The 20,767-nt window shown below is 41.2% G+C and overlaps 1 long non-coding RNA gene across 1 annotated transcript; it reads left to right on the forward strand.

Moving 5' to 3' along the window:
* The first annotated feature begins 310 nt into the window (after window positions 1–310).
* LOC138739802 (uncharacterized) lies at window positions 311–20,444 on the forward strand. Its single transcript, XR_011342431.1, has 5 exons — window positions 311–366; window positions 9,035–9,225; window positions 12,979–13,077; window positions 16,074–16,344; window positions 20,350–20,444. It is a non-coding gene; the product is annotated as an uncharacterized lncRNA (long non-coding RNA).
* Window positions 20,445–20,767: the final 323 nt, after the last annotated feature.

Genomic DNA, 20,767 nt, shown 5'->3' on the forward strand with positions numbered 1-20,767 from the left:
TTGATCTTCCTGGCACGGTTAGCTCCACACTATTATAGCGCCAATGACCCAGGTTCAAATCCAGTGCTGTCTATATGGAGTTTGTCCGTTCTCCCCGTGTCTGAGTGGGTTGTCCCCAGGTGTTCTGGTTTCCTCCTCATTGTCAAGAATGTATGGAGGTTGTAGGCTAATTTGGGCTCTAGGGCTGTGAGGGCCTGTTCCCAAGCTGTATGTCTACATTGTAAAAAAATAATTTTAAGAAAAATAAATTTGAATCTTTAAATTTAAAATTTAAATATTTTCTGAATTGCTTCCAATGCATTAACATCCTTTCTTTTCTAAGGAGAACAATACTCCAGACATGGGCTCCACAATACCTGCTGTAATGTAAGTATAATCTCCCAATTCTAATATTCATTTTCCCTCGCGATAAACAATAGCACTCAAGACATATCAGTTAGTGCAACACTATCACAGCACCAGCGACCTGGGTTCGAATCTGGCGCTGTCTGTAAGGCATTTGTATGTTCTCCCTGGGGTCTGAGTGGGTTGCCTCTGGGTGCTCCAGTTTCTTCCCACCCTCCAAGATGCACAGGGTCTATAGGTTAATTTGTGTACTTGGATAGCACAGACTCATGGGCCGGAAGGGCCTTGTTACGGTGCTGTTTCTCTAATTTTAAAAAAAATGAACATCTCATACTGCATTGTATCTATTGTATTTAAATAAAAAAAAGCTCCCATCATCAAATCTTTACCACCCAGTACTGCCCAATTACCACCCATATCCCATTTTTTGGATGGAATGACCTGTAGCTTCCCCTGACTGTGAAATGATCCATTCGCTGGAATGTGAAGCAATGTGAAGCAAGTCACAGTGAGGTTAATGAGCAGGCTTAAAGACCTCAATGTAATCGATTGGTCTTGGAGCATCGAATTGTCAGTCAGCATAGGCTCTTTGTTGCAACTGGATCAACCTACTGCTTGGATCAGCTGCATTCTACTAGCCTCCCTTATTTGGATGGTGAACTTCTAGGATTCTCTCCTCCAATGTGGCGTGGATGCTAGCTCATCAGAAGTACACTGTATTAAAAGTGAAGTAGATGGGATTTTGGGTGGCATAGTTAGTGCAACATCATTACACAGCCAGTGACCGGGGTTCGAATCCGGCACTGTTTTTTTGAAATTTTTAATTAAAAAAAAATTTAGACATACAGCACGCGAACAAGCCATTTTGGCCAATGAGCCCATGCCACCCAATTTACTCCCAGATAACCTACACCCCCGGTATGTTTTGAAGGGTGGAAAGAAACCAGAAGGCCTTTGGAAAACCCACGCAGACACCAGGAGAACGTATAAACACAGGCAGTGCAGGATTTGAATACCAGTCCCATTTGCTAGCTCTGTAAAGGTGTGGCACTAACCACTATGCCAAACATGCCACCCCACTGCCTGTAAGGAGTTTGCATGTTCCCCCTGGTGACCTGCATGGGTTTTCTCCAGGTGCTCCAGTTGTCTCCTGCCCTCCAAAACAAAGAGGATTGGAAGGTTAATTGGATGAAATTGGGCAGCACAGATCTCAATGCCCAGAATCAGCTTCTACTGTGTTGTAAATAAAACTTAACATTTAAATTTAATTCAAAGATTAGGAGACTGATGGCTATGGGCAGCGTCAAGGTCTGAGGATGGGTTGAGATGATGGTGAATATTGGGAAGGGTATCAGGGGCCGTGTTCTCTTTCTACTCTAATTTTTCTTTTGAACTTGTGATTAAACCATAAGATCATAAGACATCAGAGCTATTCATCCCTTTGATGAACTGACCCATTTTTCCCACTGCCCAGCCTTCTCCCCATAATCTGTGATGCCCTGGCTAATCATGAACCTGTCAATCTCTGCCTTAAACTCACCCAATGACTGCCTCCACAACCACCTGTGGCAACAATTCCATCCTCTGGCTGAAGAAATTCCTTTGCATCTCTGCTCCAAGTGGCGCCCTTCAATCCAGATATTGTACCCTCTTGCCCTAAACTCTCCCACCATAAAAGAATGTCTGTTGCCTTTCAATGGAACTTATTAGAACCATGAAACGCTACACCATAGTAACATGCTCTTCAGCTCATCTAGTCTATGCTGAACTATTTTTGAGCCTTGAACCCAGACTAAGCAAAGCAGATGCCTGATTGCAGCAAAGTTGTCCCTAAATTCCATGTGTTCTTTTTTCTCTCACTGGTGCTACTTGACCCCCTCTGAGTTTCTCCAGTAGATGGTTTTGCTTTCTGCTCATCATACAGGTTAACTCCTTTCCAGTGAGATGGAGGCGTGAGTCTTGGCACATCCTTGTTTGAGTCTGGTCTGCACTGGAAATCAGGATTTATCCCACTGCTTCTCACGCTAGATCATTATATTCGCACAATTTGTTTTCCGCTCAGCACAAAGTTTTAACAGTTTACCGCTGAACCACTGCTTCTGGATTTGTTCCACCATTTCGAAAGCCCTGTGGTGCATAAGGAACTCCACTGCTCAATGGAGGGTCCAGTATCCACATCACAGACAAGGCATTAAATGGGGAGACTGAAGGTGCTGGAATCAGGAGCGAAACAGAGATACTGGAGGAAATCTGGTCAAGGCAGCATCTGTGGAGGAAAATATCGATGATTCTGAATTACCTATCCCTTTGCCTCCACAGATGATGCAGGCTGCTTGTTCAGTATAGTTAATACTTTTTACATGTGGATACAATATTTTGAAACCCAGGAGAACCATGTAAAAACATTATGGGTTCGTTATCCAGGTAATTGTCTCAGTGGGTAAGAGGTGTGGGTGTAGATCAGCAATAAAGAGAAATAAAAGAAAGTCCCTTGTAAAGAACTTTCCAATTGTAAAGTAAAGCTAGGTTTTACAAATTTACCATAAGCTATCATTCCTCGAATCAGTGTTGGTTTGCCAGCTGGGACTTAACCAAACCTCAGCAGTAGTAACTATTTCTATAGTTTCTTTCATGTGAAGGAAAATATCTCAGAGTGCATGTGGAAAAGAAAGGCATTCAAAAGAAAAGGGAACCAGGAATTGGCAGTGGAGTGCATTTGAAGGTGGGGTACTGGGAGCATTTGAGCCCGAGGTCAGAAGTTGGAGGGATGGGAGCAAAGATCCAAAGGGTGGACAACAGGTAATGAACATGAGGTGTTGGGACATGAAGGAAAATGCCTCAAATGTAAACATTGTTTATTGGAGTGCACACCTCGTGAGACTTTAAATCTCTGCTTTGAAACAATGCTGAGATGTGTAACTTGGCAAGTTTAGATGTTTTGCTAATTCTTGTTCAGCCAAATTCAAGTTATTTTCATAAAATGAAGTTCTAAAGAAATGTTTGATTTCCATTGGGTAATCCATGGAAAAGTTACATGACTGATTGGGCACTTTTAAAAAAAGAAATGGTGGCACTCATTGTTGCAGTGCCGACTCTAGCTCCAAACAAAGGTGCGTTCTCTCTTTTTCGTCTCTGATCAAAAAGAAAAGACTACACAGTGTAAAGAACACTACAGGTCTACCAAGCTAGAGGACCAGACCACGAAGGCACTGTGAAGACAATAAACTCCAGCAACAAGCTGAAGCCTACTGCAGAAAGGGAAGAGTTCATCGCAACTGGTGTACAAGAAAGCAGATGTGTAGTTAGCATGCTATTAGCAGAATTATCAGGGAGCATTGCTTAAATAGGGTTCAAAGAATGATTGAGAATCCTTTCCACCCAGCACACAGAATCTTTGACCCACTACCATCAAGGGGGGTGGGGGGGGGGGGGGAGTTACAAGAGTATCAAAATCGGGATTGCCAATCCAGGTAATTGCTTCTTCCCTTGAACGAATAAATGATTCCAAAATATTTCTAGAATATATATGTGTGTATATATATATATATATATATATATATATATATATACTATATTACCTTTATGCACGTGATTATTATATGCTGTGTATGATGTATGTGCATCGTGGACTGGAGAAATGCTGCTTTGTCCAGCTGTATATAAACAATCAGATGATCATTTTTTCTCAATCCCTTTCGATTTCTCTTGCTTGTGTCATCAGTATGCTATGTTACCTGGGCAGATAGAATCAGCTTCCAAATGTACATGAGGAGACTCAGCCCCATTTCATCGATCCCTCCTGGCCTTGAAATTGTCAGGTTTCCACCTCGGGAATAGATGAGTAGACGGTTCATCCATCTAAACATCCTCCTAACTTGCACCTTGTATCCTTCACCTCTCATATCTTGTGCCTGCTACAACATGACCTTTGCCTTTAGCATCTTCTTAATTTTAAAATTCTTTTCCTTGTTTCCAAATCCCACCATGTTTCCACCTCTCCTTATCTTCTTCCCTAGGATTCTTCGCAAACCTTGCATATCTTGGAGTTTAATTAGTCTACCACTGGTGGCCATGTTGCCGAAACCCTAAGCTTTGTCTAAAATCTTTCCTTTCCACTTCTTTCCATCTTTGCCCCTCTTTAAGTTTCTCCTTGAGATCTAATTCTTTATCCAGATTTTGAATATGTGTCTCCATATCAATTAACATGAGAAGTGTCAGATTTTGTTTAATAAAGCAAGAGGCTCAAAGTGCTCACTATGTATTACTATGACTGAATACAACAAAAATATTTTTACAATTTATGAGCATAGCCTTTAGTGGAGAATGTCAAAAGACCACAGACCACGTTACTTGACTTCAAGGAGTCTTGAAGTAATTTTGACCTTTGCATGAATTGCTATAGTAATAACGTTTCCAAGTCTTCTCGATTTTATAAAAATCAAACTCCTGTCCCTTGAACCCCTCGACAAGGGCAGGGGTGAGTTCCAACTTCTCACCCTGACATTAGGAGAGGTGGTAGTCATTCAGAACCCTAGGCAGCTTCTCGATAAGCTGTCAATGGGATCATGTTACAAGGGGAACCTCTGTTCAGTCAGGCTGTTTACCAGAGGAACCTCTGCTCAGCGGGACCATTTTACCAGAGGGTCCGTTGCTCACAGGGACCATTTTACCAGATGGTCCACTACTCAGTGGGACCAATTAAACCAGAGGAACCACTGGCCAGTGAGTGCATGGAAAGTGAATACACCAGAACTGGTCCAAGATTTTAGAGGATCACTGGGAGGAACAGATCTGATAAAACAAGGTAGGAAAGAATTAAAATTCATCCTAGATTCCTTTGACATGGAGTGCCCAGATGGTCTTTGTCAAGTGGTAGATACTAGAAGGCATCCAAGAGCTCTGTCTACCCTCTGCAAGGTAAAGGTTAATCTACTAGACCACAACATCATCTTGTCTGTGTGGTTAATGATAACGTCTCGATGACAGGTTGTCACCCAAAATGGAGACCCTCCCTTTTCTCTCTCTGATATTGCTCGACCCATTGAGTTGCTCCAGCAAAGTGCTTTCTTGCTCCCAAATCCAGCGCCTGCAGTCTCTTGTGCCTCCAGTTTAATGATGAAGGTGGGGTTCGTGAGGAGTGAGTGGAGAGCTGCGTCTTCAGGGATGGGAAAGAATGGAGGGTCTTGGAGAGGTCCAGATGGTTGATGTCCCATTGACAATTGGGGATTAAGAGGAAAAGGGCAGGAATCTGACTGGAAGGGGTATCTAAGAGGAAGAGGAGTGTTGGAGGAAGGTAAAAGAATTATAGTGGGGAGTAGGAGCTTCTCATCAGAACAATGGGAACATATAATCCAAAGCTCCTATCCCTTTGTAATACACAACCCATAAATGGTCTCCACGGAGATCTCATCCATCTCAATCTTTAGTTTATTTCTCACTAACCAATTTTTAAACTCACAATACCATCAACCTTATTTTCCTCCAAGCTACCCTCTCTAGTGCCCGAATCACCATGCCCAATTAACCACAGGTCCTTGGAACATGTGAGGAAATCAAAGCACTCAGAGGAAGCTCCTAAGGACGCAGGGAGAACATGCAAATTCCACACAGAAAGCACCTGAGGTTGGGGATTGAACCAGGTATCTGAAGCTGTGAGGGAGGATTGCAGTGTGCAATTTTGGTCACCTAATTACAGGAAATATCTCAATGACTTTGAAAGAGTGCAGCGGAGACTTACACTAGGAAGTTGCCAGGACTTCAGGAACTGAGTTGAATGGCAGTCTCTTCAAACTGAGGCGCCTGCAAGCTCACACCAAGACACAAGAGCAACTTGTCCATGAACTACTCTTTGCAGACGATGTCGCTTTAGTTACCCATTCAGAGCCAGCTCTTCAGCGCTTGACGTCCTGTTTTGCGGAAACTGCCAAAATGTTTGGCCTGGAAGTCAGCCTGAAGAAAACTGAGGTCCTCCATCAGCCAGCTCCCCACCAAGACTACCAGCCCCCCCACATCTCCATCGGGCACACAAAACTCAAAACGGTCAACCAGTTTACCTATCTTGGCTGCACCATTTCATCGGATGCAAGGATCGACAACGAGATAGACAACAGACTCGCCAAGGCAAATAGCACCTTTGGAAGACTACACAAAAGAGTCTGGAAAAACAACCAACTGAAAAACCTCACAAAGATAAGCGTATACAGAGCCGTTGTCATACCCACACTCCTGTTCGGCTCCGAATCATGGGTTACCTACAGCTCGTAGAACGCTTCCACCAGCGTTGTCTCCGCTCCATCCTCAACATTCATTGGAGCGACTTCATCCCTAACATCGAAGTACTCGAGATGGTAGAGGCCGACAGCATCGAATCCACGCTGTTGAAGATCCAACTGCGCTGGGTAGGTCACGTCTCTAGAATGGAGGACCATCGCCTTCCCAAGATCGTGTTATATGGCGAGCTCTCCACTGCCCACCGTGACAGAGGTGCATCAAAGAAAAGGTACAAGGACTGCCTAAAGAAATCTCTTGGTGCCTGCCACATTGACCACCGCCAGTGGGCTGATATCGCCTCAAACCGTGCATCTTGGCGCCTCACAGTTCGGCAGGCAGCAACCTCCTTTGAAGAAGACCGCAGAGCCCACCTCACTGACAAAAGACAAAGGAGGAAAAACCCAACACCCAACCCCAACCAACCAATTTTCCCCTGCAACCGCTGCAACCGTGTCTGCCTGTCCCGCATCGGACTTGTCAGCCACAAACGAGCCTGTAGCTGATGTGGACATTTACCCCCTCCATAAATCTTCGTCTGCAAAGCCAAGCCAAAGAAGAAGAAGTATAAGAATGAGGAGAGATTTGATAGAGGTATTTGAAATTGCTAGAGTAAATGCAAGAAGGCTTTTTCCACTGAGGACACAGGTTAAGGGTGAAAGGGGAAAAGTTTAGGTGGAACTTCACGCAGAGAATAATTGGAGTTTGGAATGAGCTGCCACCTTAAGTGGTGAATGAGGACTCATTTTTAACATTTAAGAAAATTTTGGTCAGGTACATGGATGAGAGGGATATGTAGAGATATGAACTGAGTGTAGGTCAGTGGGACTAGGCAGAATAATAGCTTGGCACAGACAAGAAAGGCCAAAAGGCCTATTTTCTATGCTGTAATTATCTATTGTTCTATGGCTCAATGCCATTGTGGAGCCATGGTTCCTGCATTAGATAATTCACATTAACAATGGTGGAGACCATCGGGAGCACGCCAGTTGAATTAGACTATGTTAGTGAGGCTTGTGTTTTAAATGCTCATGCACCTTGTGTTGGCCAGTTAAGGAAATCGGCTTTTTCTCCCCCAATAATTTGCAGACACTCTTAGTTAGGCTGGCTGTCTTTAATGGCTGCGAATCTCTTGGAATTTTTGGATCACTGCGTGATTGCTGAGTTTCTCAGTTTGAATTTGTAGCAGTAAATTACTCCGCTTCCACGTATTCTAATCTTCATTTCTGACAATGGTGATAAAAGGAAGTTCTATTCATTTATGTTGATGGCATCTTCGCCACCAGCACAATATCCTCCTCTTTCAAACACAAATAATCAGAAGTAAAATATTCTGAAAGAAAAACTTGATCAGTATTATAGCCAGGAGACTAGAGCAATGCTGCACGTCCAAACCCTTGCTCTTACATACGAGGATGCCAAAAAACATATTTCAAAAATTAAAATGCCATTCCAGAGTAATCAAGAAATGGAATAGGTTACTGGGGAATATGGCGCGTTTGTTGACTATAGTTCTCGGGGTCACACAATGTGTTCCAGCTGTTGCAATTCAGCTGCAGATTGATCGTCTTTTATTCAGTTTTGTTCTTTGCCGTTGTATTTCTTCGGTTGCAGGCTGGCATATGGGGAATATCGCTCAATTATGCCATCATGCTCAGGTTACATGGCACGCACGCACATACATGCACATGCACACGTGCTCACACACACACACACACACACACACACACACACACACACACACACACACACACACACACACACACACACACACACACACACACACACACACACAATGGGCCATGGCACACATAGGATACATACTTAAAAATATATAGCATCAAGGGTGAACCCATCCAATTGAATCCACACAGACACCATGATCGTTCAGCTCAATGTTAAACACAAGACAAATTTATTTTTGAATACCTGTGCTGGCACTTTGAAAGAGTATTCCATATGGGTTCTGAAATTTAAGGACTGATGACTTTGACCAGGGTGGTACAATACAATATTCACTTTCATCTGTTCTGAAGTATCAGCCGTAGTCTGTGTAATACATGGTGAAAACAATCTCACCTCCTTCCATTGCTTTAATTTGCCTGGAAATCCAGTAGCGTGGGTCTTTTATCTGCTCCATTGTGTACTGTCTCACTTGAGACAGAAAATTATCTCTCAGTTAATATGTTAAGTTGGGAGTGGTCACGCCTGGCATTTGATACCCCAAATCCAGGCACAGAGTATGAATTTCGTAAGTTTCAATTAATCAGCTGTCTGAAATCGTCTCAGTGTCTTCTCCCATTCGCCATCCAAGGCACTGGAGGGCAGCCAGTAATTTAAGCTCATAAACAAATGTGCTTTATTTATTAAAAAAAATGCTCAGTCTGCAAGGCAAGTCTTCTTATTGTGGTTTTTTCTGCAGAGACAGATCGACTCCAGGGGCCTCTCCACAATCTACCAAATGTGTATAGAACATCTCCTTGGGTAAATAAAGGGGAGCTGGAAGACTCAGCAGATCAAGCCAAGTCAAAACAAGTCAAGTTTATTGTCATCTGATTGCACAAGTACAACTGATGAAAAAGTGTTCTCTGGTCCTCGGTGTAAAACATCCAGGTACACTGCCAAATAAAATGCACACACAGACAAACAATACATATGGAAGACTAATATTCAGATAAATAAATTAATGAATATTGTCTTATAAATATGAGAGTCTTGGATGGTTAGTGTGAACGGTTCCTTTGGTCATTCAGCATTCTCACTGCCTATGGGAAGAAGCTGCTCCTCAGTCTAGAGGTGCTGGTACTCATGGTTTCCAGACACAAACAGCTGAAAGATGGTATGTTTGGAGTGGAAGTGGTCCTCAGTGGGTCCACCTCAGACAATGATCCCAGTAGAGCATGGTAATGGGGTGGGGGGAGGGGGAGCAGACCCCCGTGATCCTCTCTGCCATTCTTATGGTTTGTGGATTAACCTCCGATTCATTTCTCTGCAGTAACTGTACCACACTGTGATGCAGTTGGTAAGGATGGTCTTGATAGAGCTCCTTTAGAAGGTTGACATGATTGTGGCTGGTAACCTTACTGCTTCAGTCTTCTTGGGAAGTGCAGTCCATGCCCAGTCAGGCAGCATCCATGGAGAGAAATGTTCAGTCGACATTTTGGGACAGGACCTGTTCTTGTGTTTCATCAGTAATCTTGTGAAGTCCCTGGGTTTGAGGATGACTTGCCTGATCCCTTATTCTGAGGAAGCTCATGAGGGTTATGAGGGAGACACCAACATATCTACAGATGGGACAGGGGAAGGATGAAGGACGGATCATTATTGAGGTGGTCTGTTCATTTTACACTGGGTTTTTGTGTTCTCCCAATACATGGACTCAAGGTGCCCCAAATTTTGGAAATGCCCCTCCTGTGCTTTGAGCAATCATGGGTCAAAGATTCACAGGAGCCAGTGAAGATCTTGGATTTCTTCAAGGGAGCCTTGAGAACATCCTTTGAATCATTTCCTCTGTTTGCCTCGAAGGCTCTTCCCACAAAAAGATTGGAGTTGTATGTTTCAGGCACGAGGTGTTGGATGTGTGAACGACATATCTGGCCCCCAAATAGCAGCACGAGACTAGTTAGGTCCTCAGTACTGGGGATGTTGGTGTGGGAGAAGACACTGATGTCAGTTTACTTGCCAAAAATGGATCCATAATGGCTCTGGAGCATGGCAACCTTTTGAGAGCTGCCTGTAGGGCCCATAATGTCAAGCTTTTCACTATATCTCGATACACATGGTAATAAAAAAAATAAATCAATCTAGCTTGCCTTTCTGGTGAATTGGTCGAAATACCATCCCTACGGCAGGAGATAGTCCATATACACAAAGGTAGCACTGCTGCTCAGTAGACCATGAAAGTTGTGAGGTCTTCAAACATCTTTTCTCCTAATTGGCCAAAGGCTCTGCTGGTGCAATGAAGGTGAAAATATCTGCCATCTCTGAGACCTGGCTCCTGAGATATGGGAAATAGTAGACATTTTCCAAGAGTTCAGCATGAAGGTTTGTTGCAGAAGTGTGGTGCTGCAAGGGCAGGTTCATGGAGCAACTTGGTGTTGCATATGTTGGGTGTAAGTTCCTTCCTCTTGTATGATCAATGAATGAATCAAAGGAAACTTAGAGCCCAGCCATCGGGTTTGTGCAAATGTAACCATCGTCTGTGTGCTCCAGCTCAACTAATGAGGCTCTTGTAGCCTTGGTTTTGGAGTATAGATCCTGTAAGGTGAATATTAGACTTTAAAATTAGTTTTACATTTGAAAATGTTAGATCACAGCATGCAGGAGCATCAAAATCAGACTGCCAGGTTGGGAAATAGATTCTTCCCATAGGCTGAGAGAATGATCTTGTAGTTGAGTAAATAATCACAAAATATTTAAATATTTTTATTTTAAATTTTATATATATAATGGTAATTATTTGCTGTTTATGATATGACCTATCTCGGCTGCACCATTTCATCAGATGCAAGGATCGACAATGAGATAGACAACAGACTCGCCAAGGCAAATAGCGCCTTTGGAAGACTACACAAAAGAGTCTGGAAAAACAACCAACTGAAAAACCTCACAAAGATAAGCGTATACAGAGCCGTTGTCATACCCACACTCCTGTTCGGCTCCGAATCATGGGTCCTCTACCGGCACCACCTACGGCTCCTAGAACGCTTCCACCAGCGTTGTCTCCGCTCCATCCTCAACATCCATTGGAGCGCTTTCATCCCTAACGTCGAAGTACTCGGGATGGCAGAGGTCGACAGCATCGAGTCCACGCTGCTGAAGATCCAGCTGCGCTGGATGGGTCACGTCTCCAGAATGGAGGACCATCGCCTTCCCAAGATCGTGTTATATGGCGAGCTCTCCACTGGCCACCGTGACAGAGGTGCACCAAAGAAAAGGTACAAGGACTGCCTAAAGAAATCTCTTGGTGCCTGCCACATTGACCACCGCCAGTGGGCTGATAACGCCTCAAACCGTGCATCTTGGCGCCTCACAGTTTGGCGGGCAGCAACCTCCTTTGAAGAAGACCGCAGAGCCCACCTCACTGACAAAAGGCAAAGGAGGAAAAACCCAACACCCAACCCCAACCAACCAATTTTCCCCTGCAACCGCTGCAACTGTGTCTGCCTGTCCCGCATCGGACTTGTCAGCCACAAACGAGCCTGCAGCTGACGTGGACTTTTTACCCCCTCCATAAATCTTCGTCCGTGAAGCCAAGCCAAAGAAAGAAAGATGATATGTGTGCACTGTGGTCTGGAGAAGCAGTTTTAATTTTTAAATTAATTAATTTAATTAGTTTAGTTTAATTTAGACATACAGCACGGTAACAGGGCAATTCAGCCCACGAGCCTGTGCCGTCAAATTTACATCCAATTAACCTACACCCCCTGTACATTTTGAACAGTGGGTGCCCCCGGAGAAAACTCCTTAGCGACAGCACGGGATTCGAACTCCAGTCCTGATCACTGGTGCTGTAAAGGCATTGTGCGAACTACTACACCAACCAGAGACAGCGCAGATTTGAACCCATGTTGTTGACACTGTAACAGTGTAATGCTAACTGCTACGCTAACCATGCTCTATATACAGTCAGAGATCATGAATTTTCCAACTTACCCCACTATTCCTGCAATAAGCATAGAACTCGATGAGTCAAGTAGCACTGGTGGATTCAAAGGGATGGTGGATTCATCCAGATGACTGACTCTAATTAGATGTTGCTCATGTGCTTGTGTACACATGAGGGGTTTAGGCATCATGTTCATCTGGGGGCAATGCCCTTCAACACCCTGAGCCAGGTTAGCTGCTCTAACATATAACCATATAACCATATAACCGTTTACAGCACAGAAACAGGCCATGTCGGCCCTTCAAGTCCGTACCGGTTCACTTGAACAACTCCACTAGCTCCTCCGCAAACTCCTGAGGAAGTAAGGCTTTCTTCATGATGCCATTCGTGTGTCACATGCTTGAGATTTTGATACCAGCAGTTCTCTCAGCTGATGGAGAATAAATTGAGTGAAGAGAGGTTTGATGTGAAAATGAGTTCCTAATAGTTATTGTAGACTTAGTGGATTGAAGGACTTGGGTCTGTTCTGTATCTCTCCATCACACTAAGATATTAAACATATTTAGTACATATGCTCATTCAATTTAAATGTACATAGTTTCTTTCACTAATTACACATTTGCTCATATTTTACCTGCCAGTTAAAAAATATCAGTGCTATTTATAGTGCGCTTATTGAATGAAAAATCCTTGTGAAAATACCTTCTTGCTTTAGTGATTACGTGATATTTAATACCCTTTTCCCTTGCTTATTTCAGAAATTTCAGGCCAAATCCATTGAAAGTTCCTTTTAGTGTGGAGAGGACAGATGAATGTGATTCTTAATTGCTTCATGGAAAGAGAATGTTGCTGGCAAGGTCAGTGTTTATTATCGAACTATATTTCAAGTTCATTTTCAAGTTTATTATCATTTGACTGCATATATACAACCCGTTGAAACAGCATTTCTCTGGGCCATGCTCCACACACAATAGACAGCACATAATAATCACTTACTGTTTATACATAAAGATATCATTTAAAATAAATACCAGCATATAAATATTTTGGGATGATTTACTCAGATATAGGATACCATTCATCAGTCTCTCAGTCTGTGGCAAGAAGCTATTTCCCAGTTTCTTATTTTGATGCTCCTGGACCTCCTTTCAGATGGTAATAGGTCAAAGATACTGTGTGCTGGATGGAAAAGGTCATCTGTAATTGTTTTGAACTCTAACCTCTGAATTTAGCAACAGGTTTGGCCATTGATGAGGGCAGTCACGTGACAATCGCATTTGGTTGGTCTGGAATAACTTTTATCTTCCTTGAGAAACATTTGGGGATCCAACTGAATTTTCCAATAAATCATTCCTTTCACTGGCACAATGACTGATACCAGATATTTAATTGTCAACTTATTTTAAAAATATTGATTAAATTTTCTGCTGTCATTTGGATTTGAAGTCATAGAGTTGAAAATGCACAGAAAAATGCTCTCAGTCACTATCCTCATTTACGCTAATCATTTTATTCTCTCCAAATTCCCAGCAACTGCCTCCTACAACCTACAACCCAGGGCAAATTAACCTTTTGGCCCTCACATCTCTGGGAGGTGGCCGCAAATTAGGGCACCCAGTCAGTGATGGGGAATAGATGCAAACTTCATACAGACCACCCGAGGTCAGGATGGAACCTGGCCTAAATTATTTACCCCTAGTAGAGGAATTGGTCTCTCACCTTGATCATCCTGGTCACTCTTAAGTTTGAATGTTTTAAATTTAGAGCTACAGCACAGTAACAGGCTCTCCCAGCCCAGAAGCCCGTGTGGCCCAATTGCACCCAATTAACCTACAATACGCTTTGGAGGATGGGTGGAAATCGGAGCACCAAGAGGAAACCTACATAGAAAGAGCTTAAAAACTCTTTACAGGCAGTGCTGGATTTGAACCCGGGTCACTGGTAGAATTTATCAAATCTGTGCAAAAGGAAGGAAAAGATGAGGTAAGAAGAGGGTGGGGGGGGGGGGTGTGGAAGTTTTAATGAAAGTTGGAGAAGTCGATATTAGTGCCATTCAGTTGAAGGGTGCCCAGTCTCATCGTCTTTCCATTCCCTGTCACTTTTTGCACAGACATGAAAATTCTTCCTGGCCCCTTATCATATCCAATTAACACCTTTTGTTGGTCTGGATTCCTCCCCCATTGTTTGAATTCTGAGACTTTCTAGTATATCCTCCTTCTACCTTTTCTGATTTTTCTGTGAAGAAGGGCTCAGGCCTGAAATGTTGGCAATATATCTTTGTCTCCTGTAGATGCTGAAAAGTCCAGTTGAGTTACTCTAGCATTTTGGTGTGTTTACTACAATCACAGTGTCTCCAGCCTGTTGTGTTTCACCTGCTCAGCAGGTCAGGCAGCATCTGTAGAAGAAAAATATAATCTGTAATCCTTCATCATCTGTATTGGATATTGATACCATTTGATGTGTTTTCAATCTGAAGACTAATGATGCAAACACCTGCAGAAGCAAGGCCACACTTCTAATTAACCTTACAATGGTACAAAGTATTATCCAGTATTTATAGCAGAGAAGTAGACTATTTGGCCATACAGGTCCATGTTGGTGTTCATGCCACAAATTGTTCTCCTCCCATCCCTCATTAGCTAAAGTTGTGGTTAGACCACACTTGGAATATTTGTGTTCAGTTCTGGTCAACTCATTTCAGGAAGGATGGCAAAGCTATTTACCAGAATGTTGCCTGGATTGGAGAAAGTGTCTTATGAGGCAAGGTTAACAGAGCTAGCGCTTTTCTCTTTGGAGTGAAGAAGGTTAAGAAGTGACTTAATAACAGTCTACAAGATTATGAGAGACCTGGATAGGTTGATCAGCCAGCACCTTTTTCCTGGGGCGAGAGGATATCTGCACGAGGAAAGTTCTGGAGAGATGTCAAGGGTAAGTTTTTACACTGAGAGTAGTGGGTGCTTGGATTGCACTGATAAGGGGGTTGATGGAGGCTGGTATAATAGGAGCATTTACAAGACTCAGTCACATTTAGATTTAGGAGTGATGGTAAATAGTACCCTCAAGGCTGATACTCAGGAAGATGGTGTGGTGAAGAAGGCACTTGGAATGTTGGCCTTCATCAATCGGAGTATTGAATTCAAGAGTAGGGAGGTTATGATGAAATTGTACAAAGCATTGGTGAGGCCAAATTTGCAATACAGTTTTGGTCACCAAATTATAGGAAAGATATAAGGATTTCAAGGTTTGAGTTACAGGGAAAGGTTGTGCAGACTGGGGCTTTTTTCTCTGGAGCGTAGAAGATTGAGGGGGGACTTGATCGAGGTGTTTAAGATTTTAAAAGGGACAGACAGAGTCAATGTGGATAGGCTTTTTCAATTAAGAGTGGGGGAGATTCAAACTAGAGGGCATGGTTTAAGACTGAAGGGGGAAAATTATAAGGGGAACATGAGGGGAAATTTCTTGACGCAAAGGGTGGTGGGGATGTGGAATGAGCTTCCGGCAGACGTGGTCGAGGCGGGATCATGGTTACATTTAAGGAAAGACTGGATCGTTACATGGCGAGGAAAGGACTGCACGGGTATGGACCGGGTGCTGGTCAGTGGGACTAGGAGGGCGGGGATTTGTTATGGCATGGACGAGTAGGGCCGAACTGGCCTGTTCTGTTCTGTAAGTGGTTATATGGTTATATATGGTTATACATGGATACAAACAAATAGAGGGTTATGGTATGAGGTAGAGTAGGTTGCTATTGGTCAGCACAACATCATAGGTTGAAGGGGCTGTACTGTGATGTAATGCTCTATGCACATTAACAAAGCCTTTTTAAAAAATCATTTATTTCTTTTACTTCCAGTTTCACCATTAACCTCAACCATTCCTTGCGTGAGCAAGTTGCATTTTCTACCCACCGTCTAGATGTCTAGTGACTTTCTTCTATGTCTGAGCTAAGTGCCAACCTGTCCCAACTGAAAGAGATCCCTTTCATCTGGCCTGCAGCACCTCCTACTATTTGCAAGAAACACCTGTGTACCTCAGCACTTCTAGTTATCCAAAGACTACAAACGTGACAGGAACAGAACATTCATCGATTACATCCTAAGAGCAAAGACCTTCTAACAAGATAGGTACAAAATATTCATGGATTGTATCCTAAAATATTGATTCCTGTTTTGAATTTTTGAAAAAAAAAATCAATTCATTTAAATCTTCTTTAATTCTAAAATGATGTGTGTTTCATAAGTAATGTCAAAAGCAACTTTTTTTTCCGGAATACAGATAATCAAATCAATTTTATAGGAGTCAAGGAGGAGACAAATGGGCTTTATTTAAAAAAAAATAAAACTGTATAAGATCCAATGTCTGTTGTTGGGGGCATTGAGTCATACAGCAGGGAAACAGACTCCTCGGCCTAACCCATCCATGCAGACCAAGTTGGTTATCTGAACTTGTTCCATTTGCCTGCATTTGGCGCATAGACCAGCCATTCTTTTTCTTTTTAAACTATTATTATTGAGTTTAACATATAAGCTCACATACAGAGTTTTAGAGAAGGAAGAACATGACAAATCATTTATATATATATGTAAGCACACAAAAAAAGATGAAACTCAGTCGAGAATTCCTTAATAAACATTAGAAACAATATTTTGAATTGATCTTGTAAAACTATGTTAAACACATTTGCTGAGTTGAGCCAAATAAAAAAGTTAAAAAAAGGAAAAAAAACCCTAAAAGCTACATCTAATCTACCCCCTCCCTCTAATCAAAGTTACCTTAGATAATAAATAAAAATGAAAATGTGGATCCAATGGTGATCCTCAAACATTGGACAGTGAATCTCTGGAGCACACGATAATTCTTAATTCTTCCAATTATAATAAAATTTTCAGAATGGGCCCCGCAACTTTATAAATTGAAACTTTCTATCTTTACTATATCTAATTTTCTCCAACCTTAAATCGGACATTACATCATATAGCCACTGCGTATTAGTAGGGGATGAATCATCTTTCCATTTTAGTAAGATTGCTCGCCTGGCTATCAATGTGGTAAAAGCTAAAACTTTTTTTCCTGAGATGCAGACATACGTTTATCTGGGTCATGAGAAACAAACAAACAGCAATTAATGGTCAAGGTTCTAAATTAATCTTTAGACTCATTGTAAATGCTTGGAAAATATCTTTCCAGAATCCCTCTAAATTTGAGCACTCCCAAAACATATAGATTAGAGAAGCTTTAAAAATTTTACATTTCTCGTAAAGTGGTTCAATATCAGCTTAGAGATGAGATAATTTAAGTTTGGACATATGAGTTCTATGCATCACCTTAAATTGTAATAAGCAATGCCTTGCACAAAATGAAGAATCATTAATCAAGCTGAGAGTGGAGCATCAATCTTCTTCTTAAAATATTATGTTCAAATCTCATTTCTAATCACTCTTGATCCTAGCCATGGAGATTGATTTTAAATCCAATAAATTATCATAAATACATGAATTGCATTAAAATGAAATGTTTTCTTTATTGATTGCTTTCTTTTCTCATCCAAAAGTTTTTTTTTGTAATACCTTTTCCAAATCCTGTATTTCCCTTTCTAACCTCTTTGGTATAATCTTTCTTAATTTTTGATGAAGATTGAAGATTGTTTTGAGGATGGGAGATTTATAATATTTGAAAGAATGAGGGAAAAATTTAATGTATCGAGTAATAATTTATCTTTTTATTACCAAGTTAAAGCTTTTTTATCTGGCAAAATAGGTCCTACTTTGACATTACCTAATCAAAGTGAATTAGAATTACTGATTTCTAACTCTACTGTAAATACATTTATTTCAGTAATGTATAACTTACTTCAAAGGCCCCCCAAATCAAGATTAAGATGGGAATTAGATTTAAGTACTCAAATAAGTAAAAAGGATTGGATAGAGTTGTGTATGAATAAAATGACTAAACTTATAAATGTAGGATATAGGTTAGTTCAGTATAATTTTTTCCATCAGTTATATTTGACTCCACAAAAATTAAATAGATTAAATCCTGCCATATCAGATTTATGCTTTTGATGTAGATCTGAGGTTGGAATTTTTTTCATTCAACTTGGCAATGTCCTAAAGTTAGACAATTTTGGTTAGGGGTAGATAATTTTTGGGGATGAATTACTGAGGTCAAATTCCCATAGGATCCGATGTTAATATTACTGAGCAATATTAAGGTTATAAGGCCAAAACTACATTTAAATATTTATCAAATTGTGTTAATTGTTTTAGCAGCTTCCAGAAAACATATAGCAATATCATGGAAGTTAGAAATAGAGTTAGGTTTGAAAAGATGACATGCAGAACTTCGTAGTTGTATACCATTAGAGAAGATTACATAATCTGTGAGATAAATATCATGCTTTTTGGAAAATATGGAGCCCACATTTACGAAATTTTGGTCTGCATGTATGATTGAGTCTCTGAAGACCTCACTTCTTTGCAACCTCCAATAGATTTTTTCTGTAGAAATGATTTATTTTCTTGGCATTCTCCAGTTTTTTCTTTTTTTTTCTTTTTTTCTTTTATGGGGTGGGTTGGGAGGGTGGGAGGTTGGGTTGAGGGCGATGGGAGGATATATACCACATGTATAATTTTTCTAAAATAATTTAAAATTGAATGTAGTGTAATTATATTGTGGTTAAAAATCTATAAATAAAGTGTTCATAAAAAATAATATTGTATTTGAAATTTGCGGGAAATCAGAAAATTTAACAGGACAAAATGTCTAACATGTAAATATCTAAAAATTGTTTGTTTTAAAGATTATGATGGGTTGTCTTCATTTGATTAAAATGAACATTGTACCTACATTTCTGTATCTTTTTCAAGTGTTAGCAATTTTTATTCCCAAATCTTTTATCAGTTCACTAGATTTTGATATTTCTTCCTACACATGGCAGGGGAAGAAACCACATATAACCCATCTTCAAAAGACTACAAAGAATGGAGGATTATCACTTTTGGATTTTAGATTTTACTATTGGGTGATTAACATGCATAATTTACGTTTATTATTACATTGGATAAGTCAGGGAATTGGCCATTCTCGGTAGAAATGGAATTGCAGTTCTCGAAAAAAAATCTGTGTTGGCAATTTTAGGATCTTTTTACCATTTTCCTTCTCTACATTGGCACATGAGAAATAAGTTGAGAATATGGACTCAATTTAGAAAATTCTTTGGGCTTAATGGTTTTTTTCTTGGCTAGTCCCATTATAGATAATCATCTTTTTCAGCCATCCTTACTGGATGCAGGTTTCAAGGAATAGTGTAGATCAGACATCCAAAGTTTTAATGATAATTTATTTGAGATAATTTTTCCTCTTTTGATCAACTATTAGCCAAATGTAATCTTTCTAACAGACATTTTTTAGATATTTACAAATTAGACATTTTGTTCAGTCCAAGCTTCCTGATTTCACGCGAATTTCAAAAACCAGCCATTCCCAACCTTTTTTTTGGCTCTGATCCTAAAGGACACTGATCAAAGTTTATGGGCCCCCTTCCCTGTGAAGCAATCAAGTTTCGTTGGTTTATTCCATACTTCTCTCCTACCGATGACATAAAAAATATAATAATATTTTTTGATTTTAGCTTGTGTTGTGGCTCCTGGGGGGGGGGGGGGGGGGATATGGTGCGAGTTGAGAATGGCTACTCTGAACCTCCCCTTTCCATGTACCTGGCCATATGCCTCGAAAATGTTGCAATTATTCCTGCCTCTGCAGCTTCCTCTGGCTGCTGGTCCCATATACGCATCATTCTGTGTGGAAAAAATTGCCCCACATCTCCCTTTTAAACCTATTATCTCTCCGCTGAATCTTTTAGTTTTAGACTCCCCTTCCCTGGGGTAAAGACAATGAGCATTCATCTTATCTCTAGCCTTCATGATATATATCTCAACCTTGTACACACTAGGGGGGAAAAAAAAACATGTCCTATCCTATCCATCCTTCTTTTAACACAAGCACTCCAGAATTTTGTTGAGACTCAGGTTGTTTGTGCTTGCTTCAGCAGCACATATACTAAAATTGGAGCGAGCCTCAGGTTGCTTCTCTTACACCACATCACGAGATTTTCCCCCTCTTCTCTGTAGTGCGACTGATGAGGCCGACGACTGTTGTGTCACCTGCAAATTTGATGATTCTGTCGAGCCTGCATGATGTAGTCATGGGTAAGTAGCGTGAACAGGAATGAGTTGAGCACACAGCACTGAGGCGTGCCGTGAGGTGTGTCAGTGCTCAGCGTGACATTGTGTATCACCCCTCCTTTCCTCTTTGATGACCAGTGGTCAAGGTTTACCAGAACAGTCGGATCATAGAGTGGAAAACCGATTCAGGCGTGAAATGAAAACAAGGTCCAACATCCTTGCAATTATGAGACATTGCATGACCAATAATCACAAATTCAATTCAAATTATGTTTGGCTTTTGGATGCATCCAAATGGAATTAAGGGGAATTGCGAAAAAACATTTTTCAGAGATGCTGTCATATAACTAACAGATGAATAGAC

This window comes from Narcine bancroftii, chromosome 7 (assembly GCF_036971445.1).
Source record: "Narcine bancroftii isolate sNarBan1 chromosome 7, sNarBan1.hap1, whole genome shotgun sequence".
NCBI lineage: Eukaryota > Metazoa > Chordata > Chondrichthyes > Torpediniformes > Narcinidae > Narcine > Narcine bancroftii.